Below are 16,765 nucleotides of genomic sequence, written 5' to 3'. Positions count from 1 at the left end.
CTCCTAAGACCCACTTCTTTACCAAACCCAGCCAAATCTCATCCTAACTCGTCCCATGCTTGGTCTACCCCATCTGGGTCAGCCCTGTCTGTCTTCCCCTCCCATTTAGAATGTAAGCTCTCACAAATAGGGCCCTCTTCCCTCATGTGGTTATCCTTTTCTTACTTTAATAATCCTCAACTGCCCAATTCCTGAAGTTTTTTTGGCCACCTTGGAACTTATCTCTGTCGTTTACTGATGTAGTTATGCATAGTTACCTATATGGTCTTCAACTGTAAGTCACTGTTTTCCTGTTTTGATTATGTACATATGTACTCTGTAATTGGGTGCTGTGGAACCCTTGTGGTGCCATATGAATAAAGGATAATAATAATAATAATAATAATAATAATAGAATCCAAAACCCACAAGAATCTGACAGCAGTATGATGACATTTTGCCTCATTCTGGTTTCCAAGTCTGGCGGGAAAACCCGAGCTGGACTCGGATCCGGACTCGGAGCATGAAGTTCAGGGGGTTCTGTTCTCAGGGAACCGAGCCTGCTTATCTCTAATCTTTACTATACATTAGTGTATATACAATTCATATTCATCCAGTAGTTTTTGCGGGATGATGAAATGAACAGTTGTCCCTGAAGTCACTAGCTGACAGAGTTACCACTAGCCTCATTAACTTGCTCTAAAATCTATGGTGTCTCTCATTATGCATTATTGGTTAGACTAAATGTTTTCTGTGAACATGCCAAGAGATATTTAATTTAACCTAACTTTTCAACCAATTGGAAGCAATATATATATATACAGTAGATTTACCATACTATCCCTTTATACTGGGACACTCATGAATTACACAGCTTCGGTGGCTGGCTAACTTCAAGCCACATAACCTGTGTAATGCATGTGTGTCCCAGTTTAAAGGGATAGTATGGTAAGCCTAAATATATACAAATGTAGCCATAAGCCTTGTTGCTGCATTGCGTATTTAGTCACAGTGTAATGAATTGAGTCTCCAGTGGGTGGAACACTGGTGTTCATCTATATGGTGTTGCTTTTGAAAGCCACCATTGCACATGTGTGAAGACTCCACTATAAAGTGAAATGATGCTTGTAGTTCTTAGAACTACTTTTTTTAGATGATCCCTACATTAAGTAGAAATGTGAACATAGAAAATGATTTGCTCAGCGTCTCTGATGCACACAAAGAAAAGATCAGTTCAGAGTTCTAAAGAGCTCTCTAAAAAAACATTACAATCAGCACTGGGACACATAGCAATATAAAAAAAATACAATGAGTGACATCACTATGTTACTGCAGGTGTCAGTCGCCTGTCTCCATGGCTCTTTTGGAATAGTGGAATTGCAGATGGTTGCCAGGTCCATGAGCTAGGGTTCGATTTCCACAAAGGGAACACTTGTATTGTATATCTGTGTAAATAGTAGCATCCACAGCTTTTTTCTAATTTTCTCAAAAAAAGTTCTGTGGTGCTTTATATACAGACTCAGACCTGTACATCGATATACAGTAAAAATTAGAAAAAAGCTGTAGTTGCTACTTTTTACACAGATATACAATACAAGAGTGGCTTTTCAAATTACAAGAGTCTTATCTTTATGAGACTGAGTTTACTGTACTTTTTCCTTGGTCTCCCCATTGCTCTAATAGGCAGCCTCCCCCATCCCCAATCCCACTCCCCATGAGACTTGAGATTTCACAGACTGGGTTTACTGCTTAGTAAATGACAAACACAACACGTCCGGTACACTATTGTATGTACAGTATATGAATGACTCATGATGGCTTTGGTTGGGGAAAAGAAACACAGAAGGCACAGAAGGCACGTTCATTTGTAAGGCATGTTAGCATTGTGCATGCACTGCAAGATGCCTGGTTTGAGTGAGCTGTCAGCTCCCGGGCAACTCGGCTAATGCTGGGCATCTTTTTTTGCCCTAAATGCATCTTACATGCATCGCAGTGTGAATAGGGCGTACAAGCAACTTCTGCTGATTAAAATGATATAAGGCATGCCTATATTCTGTGTGCGAGTGCGGCTGTATTTGCATAGAAAATAGTAATTTCCAGGAAAAACTATTACAGAGAACTTCGAAAGCAGATACATCTGTAGTCTCACAATGACTATAGGGCCTAATTTAGACTTGATCACTGTTGTGCGAATTTGCAAGTCGGTTGATTATCAATCAACTGTGCATGTGTATGGAACATAGTGCGCACGTGCAAGGCCGAACTACAAAAAATCCAGCAAGTTTTTTGATTGCTAGGTGTACGCAAGTCAAGTTGATTGACAGTAAGTGGGTGTTTAGGGGTGGTCACTGGCCGTTTTCTGGGAGTGTCAGGAAAAACATAGGCATACCCAAGCATTTTAAGGGAGGGTGTCCGACGTCAGCTCTGGCCCCGATCAGCCTGATTCTATTGCACTGTAGGAGTAGGTCCATGCTACGCACAGATTGGAAAAAAAACATTCGATGATGAGTGAGTTGTGAGCGGATTTGCAGCTGACAAGGGTTCGCACAGATTTTTGCATGTGATACACAGACTTGCACGGGGTGGTTTTTTACTCTGTCTGGGTGGCAACTGTCTGATTGCAAACCTTTGCAAATTCGCAGGAGTGATCTGGTCTGACTTAGGCCCGTAGGCATGCCACATATCATTTTAAGCCCCAATGTTCAGAGTACACTAGCATTGCAGTTTTGTGGCATTTCAGTTGTTTTATTTATACAAATAAGATGCCCATTTTTGGTGACAAAGATGCTCAGCAGGACTGCATTTTGTGTGCACTGGATTACTAAAGGGGCTATTTGGTGTGACTTGAGCCACAATATTAACAGATAGGTAAGACACACTTTTTTTTCACTCTGCAGCACACTGTTCCTGTTGCCACAGCATCTTTTGCAGGTGTGATGGCTGTGACTTCATGCTATAAAGATACAAGCCTGTTCCTGGTGTACATCCATTCATCATCATCAGGGCTGTATTAAGGTATGTGGGGGCAACGGGACAACTAAATTGTGGGGGACTCCTCCAATATGGCCCTCAAACTAGCATCCAACCCCCCCTCCCCCTCAATATGGCTGCAGTGCATCTCAGACATGGCTCAAACTGGCAAAGCAGCTCCTGAGTCCCTTCATCAGCAGCTCGGACGTGATGTGTCATGTGCCGCTGACGATGGTACCCGGGAGCCAATCTTCGTTGCATTGTATGCAGCCTGAGCAGCGGCAGTCCATCCAAATTGCAGGGTCAGATTACTCTGTGTGTGGGCCCCGGGATGATTGCCCCTGTCGCCCCTCCTTTAATCCATCCCTGGTCTGCATGTACTAAGATTAAAACTCCTACTTTGAGTGTCTTTATTTGTTGAAATACCAATTGGCTTGTCTTTTGAAAAAGTCTTTGAAATTTGCACTAGCCACATGCTAGTGTATTGCCTCCATTGTGAGCAATTAAGCACATGAGTTGACACAAAACAAATAAGAAGGTATATTTTCATGCATCTTCTTCCAGTCACCACCCAGGAATGAACGCCCAGTAGAATTCCAAAACATTTATGAGATTGTGCGTCTCAATCACAACTGTGCCTCTATGTGTACACACTGGGACGCATGCGCTGTGTGACAATTTAGTGACATATCTGCATGCACAGTTGAAAACATCTACCATTTGTGCAAATATTGGCATTGCATGCAACTCAGAATTAGGCCCCTAATGTGAAAAACATTGGTGTGGACCCGATTCACAAAAACTTAATGGCAGATGCCCATCACTTTAGTGAGCAAAAAAAACATTAGAAAACTAAAGAAAAACCAAAGAAAGTATAAAGCTTAATTGCTTTGGAAAGTAATACAGGTTGAGTATCCCATATCCAAATATTCCGAAATACGTAATATTCCGAAATACGGACTTTTTTGAGTGAGAGTGAGATAGTGAAACCTTTGTTTTCTGATGGCTCAATGTACACAAACTTTGTTTAATACATAAAGTTATTAAAAATATTGTATTAAATGACCTTCAGGCTGTGTGTATAAGGTGTATATGAAACATAAATGAATTGTGTGAATGTAGACACACTTTGTTCAATGCACAAAGTTATAAAAAAATATTGGCTAAAATTACCTTCAGGCTGTGTGTATAAGGTGTATATGAAACATAAATGCATTCTGTGCTTAGACTTGGGTCCCATCACCATGATATCTCATTATGGTATGCAATTATTCCAAAATACGGAAAAATCCGATATCCAAAATACCTCTGGTCCCAAGCATTTTGGATAAGGGATACTCAACCTGTACCCTGATTGGCATATGTCAATCACACCAATAGTATGCACTGTCTCATATAGACAACAGAATAGGAGTTAGTGCTATTGCACTCATCTGTGTGCTGGTGAAATCATATTTCATATCTGCTAGTTGTCCTTAAGAAATTGCAAGTGGTTCTAAATATACTGACTTCTCTCTAATTATATCATTTTAATATCTTGTGCCTGGATTCTTTATGTACAGTATGAAGCTAAAATGCCAAAATTAATAATAATCAAGTTTGTATATTAAAATCCATTTATATTAATGAAAAAAATGCATCACTAAATATGATAAATAAAACATTCACATAAACAAATAATGGGTAAAATGAAGAAAATAAAAAAATAAAATGCTATTGCTACAGTAAGAAAAAGTAATGAATATAGATTGGTTAAAACACAATTAAATAAGGTATAACAGAATAAAATACGTGGATAATTTAATACCATGCAAAGCCATTTTTAGGACACACTAAAACAACATTAATGGCATCATGCTGTTTTTTTCATGACACATCTAAATATGTCAAAGTGATCAAAGATCCACAGATATTTGAACTTTATGAATGGCTACAATACTTGCCAGTGACTTAAGAATTTATGTACACATTTACACTGAAGCAATCTCTCTTGAACATACTGTTTTTATTGTCTTAAATAAAATATTGGTGATCTTGTGACCAGTAGATTTACTTTAGGGTGTAATGATGTCACTTTCTGTTGGGTTATCCCAGATTTTTCAGTACAGCTATTATACATTTTTACCACCTCTACTATAAACTGGACATATTTCTGCCTTTAATATCTTTACATTGAGGACCATTCTTTTGAACTTTGTTGGCCAGATGCCCAATTCTGGATTAAATTCTGCTAGGCTTGTAGTTAACAAATTAGAAAGGATCTGCAGACATACAGATTACCAACATTAAGTTTGTTTACTTTCATAAAAAGTTTTGCTAGGATGAAAAATGATGATTTTGCTATCGTTTTTATTATGCCACAGGCATACACGAAAAGATGTTTATTACAGATTTAAGCAAAATTCATATTTATGTTTCACATAGATATGAAACATTGAGTATTACCTATGCTTAAAATAACTATTAGAGTGTACAGTAGTTTATGCTAAAACTTTTTAAGCAGTTTAGGCAACTTTTACCAAACACAGTCTCTTTCCAGCATCATCATTTATTTATATAGCAGCTTTATCTCAATAGGACTTACAGTGAAGTGCTTCTAGCAGAGGATAAGGCTGCCATGTTAGGCACAATTCGCTGCAATTCTATGTACAGTAATCATTCATCTCAGTCCCTGCTTAATTGGAGTTTACACTCTATATTCCTGTTTTAAATCCTGTGGAGAAAAAACTGTTGAAAATCAGCTTTGAAAACCCTTAATAATATATATTGATTAATAAATATTTTGGATAAGCTGGTTCAGTTCCCGAGGAACCGAACGCCCTCGAACTTTGCAATCCGAGCTGGGATCCAAGTCCTGCTCGGGACTTCCTGGCTTACTCAGATCCCAAAATGAGGCAAAACATCATCATACCACTGTTGGATTTTTGCGGGTTTTGAATTCTATATAAGTCCCTGGTGATCGGCGCCATCTTTACTCCGGCATTGGAGAGTGTACTGGACTGTCTCCAGTAGTGTGTCTGGCGTGGCGTGGGGTGGGTGCTCTATCTGCTGTATCTAAAAGAGGGGCTTCTGTATCTGAAAAGGGGTGCTCTTTCTGCTGCACCTGAAAAAGAGGTGCTCTCTCTATCTGCTGTATCTGAAACAGGGGTGCTCTCTCTGCTATATCTGAAAAAGGGGTGCTCTCTCTGCTGTATCTGAAAAAGAGGTGCTCTCTCTATCTGATGTATCTGAAACAGGGGTGCTCTCTCTGCTATATCTGAAAAAGGGGTGCTCTCTCTGTCTGTGGTATCTGAAAGGAGTGCTCTCTCTGTCTGCTGTATCTGAAAATGGTGCTTTCTCTGTCTGCTGTATTTGAAAAAGAGGTACTCTGTCTGCTGTATCTGAAAAAGTGGAGCTCTCTGTCTGCTGTATCTGAAAAAGGGGTGTTCTCTGTCTGCTGTATCTGAAAAAGGGATGCTCTCTCTGCTGTATCTAAAAAAAGGGTGCTCTCTATCTGCTGTATCTTAAAAAGTGGTGCTCTCTGTCTGCTGTATCTGAAAAAGGGTGCTCTCTGTCTGCTGTATCTGAAAAAGGGGTGCTCTTTGCCTGCTGTATCTGAAAAAAGGGCGCTCTCTGTCTGCTGTATCTGAAAAAGGGGTGCTCTCTCTGTCTGCTGTATCTGAAAAAGGGGTGCTCTCTGTCTGCTATATCTGAGAAAGGGGTGCTCTCTCTGTCTGTTGTATCTGAAAGGGGTGATCTGTCTGTACGTTCAGGGGCTCTACCTCAGTGTAAAATGTAAATAATAAAAGATAAAACAAAAAGCCTAAAATTATAATTATAAAATATATATATATATTTTTTTGTGCTGTACTCCAGTGAACTATACAATTTTTATTGTATTTTTCTAAGTGCTGTGACACTGCCAGTCAGAACGCAGCATATTATTTCCTACTCATAAACGTATTGTGCGATGCTGTTGGTGAAGTCAACCACAGTGTGTAATTATTATATATATTTCTAACTCGTTTTGTGCGACACTGTTGGTGAAGTCAACCGCAGTGTATAATTATTATATATTTCTGACTCATTTGTGTGATGCTGTCAGTGAAGTCAACCACATTGCATAATTATATATATATTTCTGACTCATTTGTGCGACACTGATGGTGAAGTCAACCGCAGTGTGTACTTATTATATATATTTCGGACTCATTTGTGCGACAATGTCGGTGAAGGTCTACTCCACATTGTGTTGATAGAAATAGAGGCTACTACTAGTGCTGAAGCTGCTGCCACTAGTCATGACATTGACAAAGCAAGTCCTTCAAAGTCATCTGCTAAGGCAGATGCCCAGGGGCATAGAGGTCTTATATCAGGGTATGTAAAATAATTTTATTTTAGAGTGATAAAGAAAAAAATCAAAAGGAAAGTTAGTTGCAGTAAGACAAACTGCACATTCAGAATCAGAACTATCAGACATTCTTGAGGAACATTTAGGGGTGTCCACATCAGCTATGTGTGAGTCTGACATTACTCATACTGTCCTCATAGAGAAGCCTCTTTCACCTCCTTCCACCATTTCTGAACCATCTGCACATGTGGGGAGCAGTACAAGTAAAGATGGTGATGAATCTGATGAGGATAACATAATACAAATTGAGGATTCATGTGTGGTAGTGGGACAGGATGAGGGGAATATGTGTGTACTATCTGACAGTGAGGATGTTGATGATGATGTTGTTTGTGTAAGTCAGCACAGGTGGCTGCAGTTGTTGACCATGATAAAAAGAAAGCCATTGCAATGCCTGGGCATAAGACCAAAAAAGCCACCTCTTGGGTGTGGAATTATTTTTACCCCAATCCTGACAATGTTTATGAAAGCATCTGCTCCATTTATGAGTCCAAATTAGTAGGGGTAGGAATGTTAGCCATCTAGGCACCTCCTCCATGTTATTACATTTGCGGCAAAGACATAAAATTTACTGTACAAGATTATAATTAGGGATGTGCACCGGGCCATTTTTCGGGTTTTGTGTTTTGGTTTTGTATCTCCTTCATGTTTTGGATCTGTATTGAGTTTGCCAAAACCACACTTGCAGGTTTTGGTTGTGGATCTATATTAAAATAAAAAAAATCATAAAAACAGCTAAAATAACAGAATTTGGGGGTGCTTTTGTTCCTGCAGTATTATAAGCCTCAAAAATATTAATTTCCACTCATATCTCACAATATTGTTTTCATCCAGTTTAGGCCAAAAGGTAGCACCGAGGTAGCTGGATAACTAAGATAAGAAACACATGGCACATCTAGGAGTGGCACTGCGCTGGTAGACAGGATATTAGTTTTATAAACTATGCCCAAAAAATGCTCCAAAGAGCACATACTGCAAAGAAAAGTGGTGCAAGATGGAATTGTCCTTGGGCACTCCCACCCACCCTTATGTTGTGTATTTTAAACACGACATGCTCAGTTTAACAAACCAATAATTTCAGCGACAGTGACCGTCACTTGTGGCTGACATGATAGGTTTGTTTGGGCCCTCAAAAAACTATTTTTTAGAAAGACTACCTCCGTTAAGTAATTACTCTGAGGATGTTGATGATGAGGTGTTAATTACATTATAATAATACTGAATGATCAGTTAAGACATCATTTAATCATATGGCCAGATGCATGCACAGTCTAAGAGGTAAATTTACTACGCTCACAATTTTATTAGAGATGGCAGTTCTGGCCATAAATTCGTCTTGGTAATTTACTAAACACAAATCACTGCAGTTTTGGGGAAATTTGTATTGCGTTATACAGCTGACCACACCAAATCAAATCAATACACCATTGGTCACTCACGGTTGTTTTTTTTACATGCACTTCATACAACATGGGAATTTACTAATGATATGTATTCTTGTATTCTCAATCACCGACAAGAGCCAAACACTGCCAGAAAAGGATGGAATTCGGTACTGAAATAAAACTCAAATAGACTTGCTTCTGGCTGGCATGTTTGGAGAATCATGCATGGATCAGTGAGATCTGTGCATACTTCTCAGTGTAAAAGTTTAGTAAAGATTTAAAAATAAAAAAAAAATATTATGTGGGGTCCCCCCTCCTGAATATAACCAGCCCTGGGCTCTCTGAGCCAGTCTTGGTTGTTAAAATACTGAGGGGGAAATGCGTAGGGGTTCCCAGTATTTTAAAAACCAGCACCAGGATCTTGGATCGGTCCTGGCTCCAAAAATATGGGGGGAAAAGAACGTAGGGGTCCCACATATTTTTAAGATTAGCACGGGGCTCCACTAGTCAAGAAGATAATACCACAGCTGGGGTAGACATATATACGGGCCTGTGGCTGTGGCATTACCCCCCCCCCAACTAGTCAGCCCTGACCTAGGTTCCCTGGGGGAGTGGGTATCCACCAAAAAAGGGGTCTCCCCTGTCCAGGCAGCCAAGGGCCACAGCTGAAGCCCAAGGATGTCCCCAGCACCCATGAGTGGTGAGTGCCGGGTTGATAGCCATTTTAAGTTTAAATTAAGATTAAATACTGTCTTTTACTGTCGAACTAAAGGTCCCAGCAAGCCTACCCCACATGCTGGTACTTGGAGAACCACAAACACCAGCATGTGGGGCATTAAAGGGTCCACTGGTACCTGTAGTTCCACAGCAAAATAAACATTACAATAAACACAGGACATGGACAGGCAATTTGCCCTGTGCACCCTAGTGAGGCATCCACGGAAACTTTGGACTTGGCTGCAGAACTGATCACTGCCGCACAAATCCCACACCTACTGGCTATTTCAGCAAGGCAGCGTTTGACCAGCGACCCACCAGGTAAGAAAGAAGGCCGGGTTTTGGAAGCATTACCCTGAGCCATGGCTGGACTGCCCACCTGGCACTTCTGGCCAGATGGGCAGTCCCTTCAGAAGGGCAGATGGTCTGCAATAGTCTAGTGGTCCGGTCCAGTCACACAGAGAGCTGGGAAGGCTGCGTGCCCAATGTGCCTGTTTCAAGAAATGTGTGAGCAGTGTCCACATGCCCATTTCACGTTGCACATGCCCCTTTCACATGAATGCCAGGGCTAAAAAGCGGCCCCAGACCTTCCCATCCTGTGACAGGGAAGGTTGGCCCCTCTCAGCTCCAGGCTCCACAGCAACTGCACTCTGTGCACCCAGGGCCGGTTCTACCCCTTGTGGCGCCCAGTGTGAGAGTTACCACTGCCCCCCCCCCCCCGGTGGCAAAACAGTTAGTGTGCGGGGCGTGGCTTCATAGGGGAGGGGCGTGGCCAGTTATGCTCACAGTAGCTGTGCCCCCCAGTTGATTTGCCCCTGTAGATATGCCCCCAGTAGTTGTGCCCCCTCTTTATTTGCTCCCAGTATTTGTGCCTCCTCTTTATTTGCCCCCAGTAGTTGTGCCCCCTCTTTATTTGCGCCTCCTCTTTATTTTGCCCCCAGTAGTTGTGCCCCCTCTTTATGTACCCCCAGTATTTGTGCCTCCTCTTTATTTGCCCCCAGTTGTTGTGCCCCCTCTTTATTTGCCCCCTGTCGCTGTGCCCCCCCGCTTACAAACACACACACAAAATAATAAAAACAATACTTACCACTGCTCCGCTCCTGCTTCTTCTGCTGCTGCTGCTCCGTCAGTCTGGCCGCCCGCTCCTCTCTATGGGAGAGACGTCAATGACGTCTCTCCCATAGCGCCGCACAGACACTAGAGGTCAATAACGACCTCTAGTGTCTGTGCCTGGAGCCGGCTGCAGCGGACGCCCACACAGCCCACGGCGTCTGCTGCAGCCGTGGAGCGGGGAGCGGAGTGCGGGCAGGCGGCGGTGCCTGCGGGGTGACTGCGGCCGCGCCCCCAGGCCGCAGCGCCCCGGGCAAAGGCACTGCTTGCCCGCACCAAGGACCGCTCCTGTGTGCACCTATAGTTGCTATGCCCTTGAGTATGGTCATCTTGCTTGTTTGTGAGTCAATAGTTAGTTAGACCTTTACTTCGATTTCCTGGATTTCTAGACTTGAATGGTGGAAAAATACAGATATAAATGTTTCATAGATGTACCACTGAGGGTGGTTTTGCAAAACCAAAACATGAAAATGAATCCAGATCCAAAGCCAAAACCAAAACATGGCGGTCAGTGGACATCTCTATTAATAACACATTCAACCTCCTTCAAGATCTATTCTACAGGGCATTAATCAGCATCACATTTTCTAGGCTTTAAGATGGCAAATGAAAGTTGGGTAGAAAGAAAGTAATACTATCAATGGGGAATAGAAGTATCAGATGAAAAATTATGCAGTTAGTGATAATATTTGGCAAAAAAATCTGCAAAATCACAAGGGTTTGAAACCTTCATGTTCTGAGTATCTTCGGGGGATTTATCCTATTATGGGCATGTTGGGTCCACAGTTTTCAGGCAAGCAATTCACCCACCGTGTTACCAACTGTATACAATTTATGAGGACACTTAGGGGCATATTAAATAATTAACTTTTTTTTTTCTAAAATAATGTGAAAAAGCAAGATCACATTTCCCATACGTATAATGGGAAATGCGATATGGCCAGATTATTATTTTTTTTTACACGGCTCACTACGGATTGTGGGGGTCATTCCAACATGTCCGCACGCAGCGGTTCTTCACTGCGGTGTGAACGGGTTGGAAATATGCATACGCGGTGGACGAATTGTACCGGGCCAAGACGCCGCCAGCGAGAAATGTGATTGCAGCGGCGATCGCAAGAAGACAAACAGGCGAGAGGCGTTCCTGGGCAGATACTCACCGTTTTCCAGGCATGGTGAGTCCAACGCAGGTGTGTCGAGGCATTTGGAGGGCGGATGTCTGACATCAGGACCGGGACCTTCATCGCTGGATCCGTCGCACTAGGTGAGTAACTGCAGCCCTGGTCTTGTTTTACATGAAACTTTTTTAGCATAGCAGGGCTGCACAAGCGTTCGCAGCCCTGCTATGCTAAAATACACTCCTCCATAGGCAGCATCAGGTTGATCGCACGAGCAGCAAAAAGTTGCTACATGCGATCAACTCGGAATGACCCCCAGTGTGCTTCTGCACAGCTTTCTTTGTCCCTAGGCAGAGAGAGATGTGCAGGGAGCAGGCAGTGTGATCAGCTCTGTATGTCTGATGGACACACTAGCTGATCACTGTGTAAAAACAAAAAATAAAAAATACTCACCTACCCATGGTCAGGTAATCGGTGCTATAGTGCGGGATGCCGGTCAACGGAGCTCTCTGCTGATCCTGTGACTTCCCGTGCAATAAAGTGATGCTGCAAAGCGGCAGCTTACTTTACAGCACCGGAGGTCACAGGGAGCACCGATGACCAGCAGCCGTCCAGGAGCTCTCCAGGTGTTGGTGAGTATGATCACAGGTGGGTGGGGAGTCTTTGGCGTGGGGCTAGTCACAATAAGGGGGTATCGACCTGGTGGTTATAACAGCGATGTCAGCAATGGTGGCGCATGCCCAGCACATAATTGGGGTATTTTTTAGGAAAAGTGGCATTGCAGGGACAGAGCTTGCAAGCATGTGATAATTTATACATCTCTGCGATGTTATCAGTTATGGCAGTGCGGATAGGGTCAATTTTATCAAATCCCATCCTCATCCTCAGATGCAGATTGTGATATTTAGGCCTCTTAGTGAGAGCAGACTGGCTCACTCCACCACTCTTTTCACTGCTTAGTACATCTCCCCATAGGGGGTAATTCAGACCTGATCGCTCGCTAGCTTTTTTGCAGTGCTGTGATCAGGTCAGAACTGCACATGCAGATGCACCACAATGCGCAGATTGCTTCACACGGGTACAATGCGGATCGTTGCTGTGTGATGGATTTTACGAAGAATCCATTCGCACAGCCGATCGCAAGGCGATTGACAAGAAGAAGGTTGTGGGTGGCAACTGACCGTTTTCAGGGAGTGGTTGGAAAAACACAGGCGTGTCCAAGCATTTGCAGGGCGGGTGTCTGACGTCAATTCCGGTCCCGGACAGGCTGAAGTGATCGCAGCCGCTGAGTAAGTCCTGCGCTACTCTGAAACTGCACAAGATCTTTTTGTCCCGCTCGGCTGCACATGCGATCGCACACTTGCACAGCTTAAATACTTCCCTATGGGCGGTGACTATGCGAATGCAGGACTGCAAAAAACAGCTAGCGAGCGATCAGGTCTGAATTACCCTCATAGTCTCTTACCTTGGGAAATGTAGTATACCATCATAATTATCACATTCAAATAACAGTTTTTCTAAATCCCATCATGATGGGAGAGAGCAGAGCTAGACATACCAGATGTATCATAGCCTAGGTTCAGGAGCCAAACTAAAGTCACCAAAAATGATAACATAACGTCATGCAAACAAAGGAGATCTGATAGGAATTAGGGGCAGAAATAGAGACCAACGTGACTAATTGGTCATTTAAGGTACCCACTAAGATAATTACCATTCCTTTCCACCACTTTATGGGACAGAGAAAAAGTAGATGAGACATGGAGCAGACTATGAACCGTTTGTCTATTAAAAGGCCTATGTGCCATATAACAGGATATTAATGATCATTAAACATGGGTGTGTGTAGAATTTGGAGGGAAAAAATGAATGTATTCCATTTTGGAATAAGGCTGTAACATAACAAAATGTGGAAAAAGTGAAGCTTTATGAATACTTTCTGGAAGCACTGTATATAAAGATAATTAAGAAATGGGAGTAAACCATACAGAACATAGGAAAAAAACATCTGAGCAAAATGTGAATACAGGAGTGATATAGGGGACCTAGAACACCACAGGGAATTAAAAATGTATGTGACAAAATGTAAGAGGGGGTTGCGGTGCGGTGTGGTGGTGCCTGCTGCCGTGGAGGTGTAGTTTCACTACTCACCAGGCGCCGCACTCTCTCACCTTCAGGTAACGGAACCTTCAACGGACCTGGAAATCTTTAGTCGGATCCGGACACGGCGATTCCCTCTCGGAGCTGACGGACGAACGAGCTGAGGAGAAAATAGACTACCTTAAGGGGGGGGGTATCAACCCTTCTTCCACCAGAAAAGGGGATACCCCAGGGGTGACGGCAACCTTCACCGGTTGGGGGAAAGGTCATCACAGGCACAAAGCCTCAGCCACCCAGAATTCACACACTCGCACTCTCGCGCGTAGTGTGATGAAGGGGTTCTCACATCCGTGAGCAAACCCCTATTCCGGCGCTCGTTGACAGACAAAGGGACAAACGTACACAGATGCTACTCACCGTCAGTTCCGCACTGCGAACATCTTCTCCTCTTACAGGTCCCTGTAAGGAGGCAAACAAACAAACAGCCATGCAGGGCCTAACTCCAACCTAGGTTAACACCCCTACACTAACTATAATGGCAGAGCACTCAAACTAGCTCTGTGGGTGTGGTGCAACGATGTAGCCACCTTTATCTTGACTGTTTCTCCGCCGAGACGGGCGTTTAGTCACGCTAATGCGATAGCTGAGTTTAATCACAGGCAGGCGCGTTGAGGCGATCTAGATACTCATCATGCATTACACATCTCCACCACTGTGTGGCTAATGCTCCACTAATCCAGTACATCTGTACTTTCGATCGTACAGTATAGCGGCGGATTGATCTACAGCTCTGGCAATACTGTAGGCATAACGGGAGGCGGTGGAAAAAGTATGGAGTACTGTACAGTACTGTATGTGTATGGAGACGCAACTACAGTAATTGTGTAAAAGGAAGAATGTACAGTACAATGTATAAACACCGTGCTTTTAAAATATATGAGCGTCTGAGTTCGCTAATGCATAATGGGAATGGAGGACTAGCAGAGGGCGGAGGAAAACACCGTGCTTTACAAATGCGAGCGTCCGAGTCCTCTAAGGCATAAACCAACAGCAATGGGGCGGGGGCCGGGCGCTGTTTGCAGTACTTTCACACATGAAATTGGAAATCTCTCATGAGGCGTCGTGGGCTAGGGGTGACGGCTCCCACCTCCCTCGCTGGGGGTCCAGGGTTCGAGACCTGATTTGCTTTCTTTCTTTTTTTTTTTTTTTTTCTGTAATAATGCACTGTATTATTTTATTTACATTGTAAGACAGTCAATGGAAGGATGCACACAGGTTTCACATAAATCAAAGTACATCTGCAGGAGCGATTCTTTACGCTAAATGCACCTAAACAGCGGGAATGAAATGAGTGTATTCTGACGCTACCAACTGAGCAAAACAGTACTGTAGATCTTCAGCGTTTGTGTATTGCACAGGACCTGAATTTCCTCCCTGTGCAGGCCCCCAGGGGGGAAGGGCGATGGGGGTAGGGGGGAGACGATGGAAAATACTATGCCTTTGAAATGCAATTACATGAGCGTCCGAGTACACTACGGCATACTGTAAACCAACACCAATGGGAAGGAAGTGCCAACCTTATTTTTAATGTGTTCCCGTGACATTCACTTTAACATTTTTTTTTTTCTCTCCAATACAGTACATCCAATGGAAGGATGCACACAGGTTTCACATAAATCAAAGTACATCTGCAGGAGCGATTCTTTACGCTAAATGCAACCTACAGTACAGTACTGTAAGTGAGCAAAACAGTACTACAGTGGGCGTTTGTGTATTGCACATGACCTGCATTCCCTCCCTGTCTACTGCATGATCTGTGCAGGCTCCCATGGGGGAAGGGCAACAGGCTAGCAGGAGGCGGAGGAAAACACAGTGCTTTACAAATGCGAGCGTCCGAGTCCTCTAAGGCATAAACCAACAGCAATGGGGCGGGGGCCGGGCGCTGTTTGCAGTACTTTCACACATGAAATTGGAAATCTCTCATGAGGCGTCGTGGGCTAGGGGTGAAGGCTCCCACCTCCATCGCTGGGGGTCCAGGGTTCAAGACCTGATGTGCTTCCTTTCTTTTTTTTTTTTTTTTTCTGTAATAATGCACTGTATTATTTTATTTACATTGTAAGACAGTCAATGGAAGGATGCACACAGGTTTCACATAAATCAAAGTACATCTGCAGGAGCGATTCTTTACGCTAAATGCAACCTACTGTACAGTACTGTAAGTGAGCAAAACAGTACTACAGTGGGCGTTTGTGTATTGCACATGACCTGCATTCCCTCCCTGTCTACTGCATGATCTGTGCAGGCTCCCATGGGGGAAGGGCAACAGGCTAGCAGGAGGCGGAGGAAAACACCGTGCTTTACAAATGCGAGCGTCCGAGTCCTCTAAGGCATAAACCAACAGCAATGGGGCGGGGGGCGGGCGCTGTTTGCAGTACTTTCACACATGAAATTGGAAATCTCTCATGAGGCGTCGTGGGCTAGGGGTGAAGGCTCCCACCTCCCTCGCTGGGGGTCCAGGGTTCGAGACCTGATTTGCTTTCTTTCTTTTTTTTTCTGTAATAATGCACTGTATTATTTTATTTACATTGTAAGACAGTCAATGGAAGGATGCACACAGGTTTCACATAAATCAAAGTACATCTGCAGGAGCGATTCTTTACGCTAAATGCACCTAAACAGCGGGAATGAAATGAGTGTATTCTGACGCTACCAACTGAGCAAAACAGTACTGTAGATCTTCAGCGTTTGTGTATTGCACAGGACCTGAATTTCCTCCCTGTGCAGGCCCCCAGGGGGGAAGGGCGATGGGGGTAGGGGGGAGACGATGGAAAATACTGTGCCTTTGAAATGCAATTACATGAGCGTCCGAGTACACTACGGCATACTGTAAACCAACACCAATGGGAAGGAAGTGCCAACCTTATTTTTAATGTGTTCCCGTGACATTCACTTTAACATTTTTTTTTTCTCTCCAATACAGTACATCCAATGGAAGG

This window comes from Pseudophryne corroboree, chromosome 3 (genome assembly GCF_028390025.1).
Source record: "Pseudophryne corroboree isolate aPseCor3 chromosome 3, aPseCor3.hap2, whole genome shotgun sequence".
NCBI lineage: Eukaryota > Metazoa > Chordata > Amphibia > Anura > Myobatrachidae > Pseudophryne > Pseudophryne corroboree.
The sequence above is the reverse complement of the archived record's forward strand: the minus strand, read 5'-3'. Positions refer to the sequence as shown.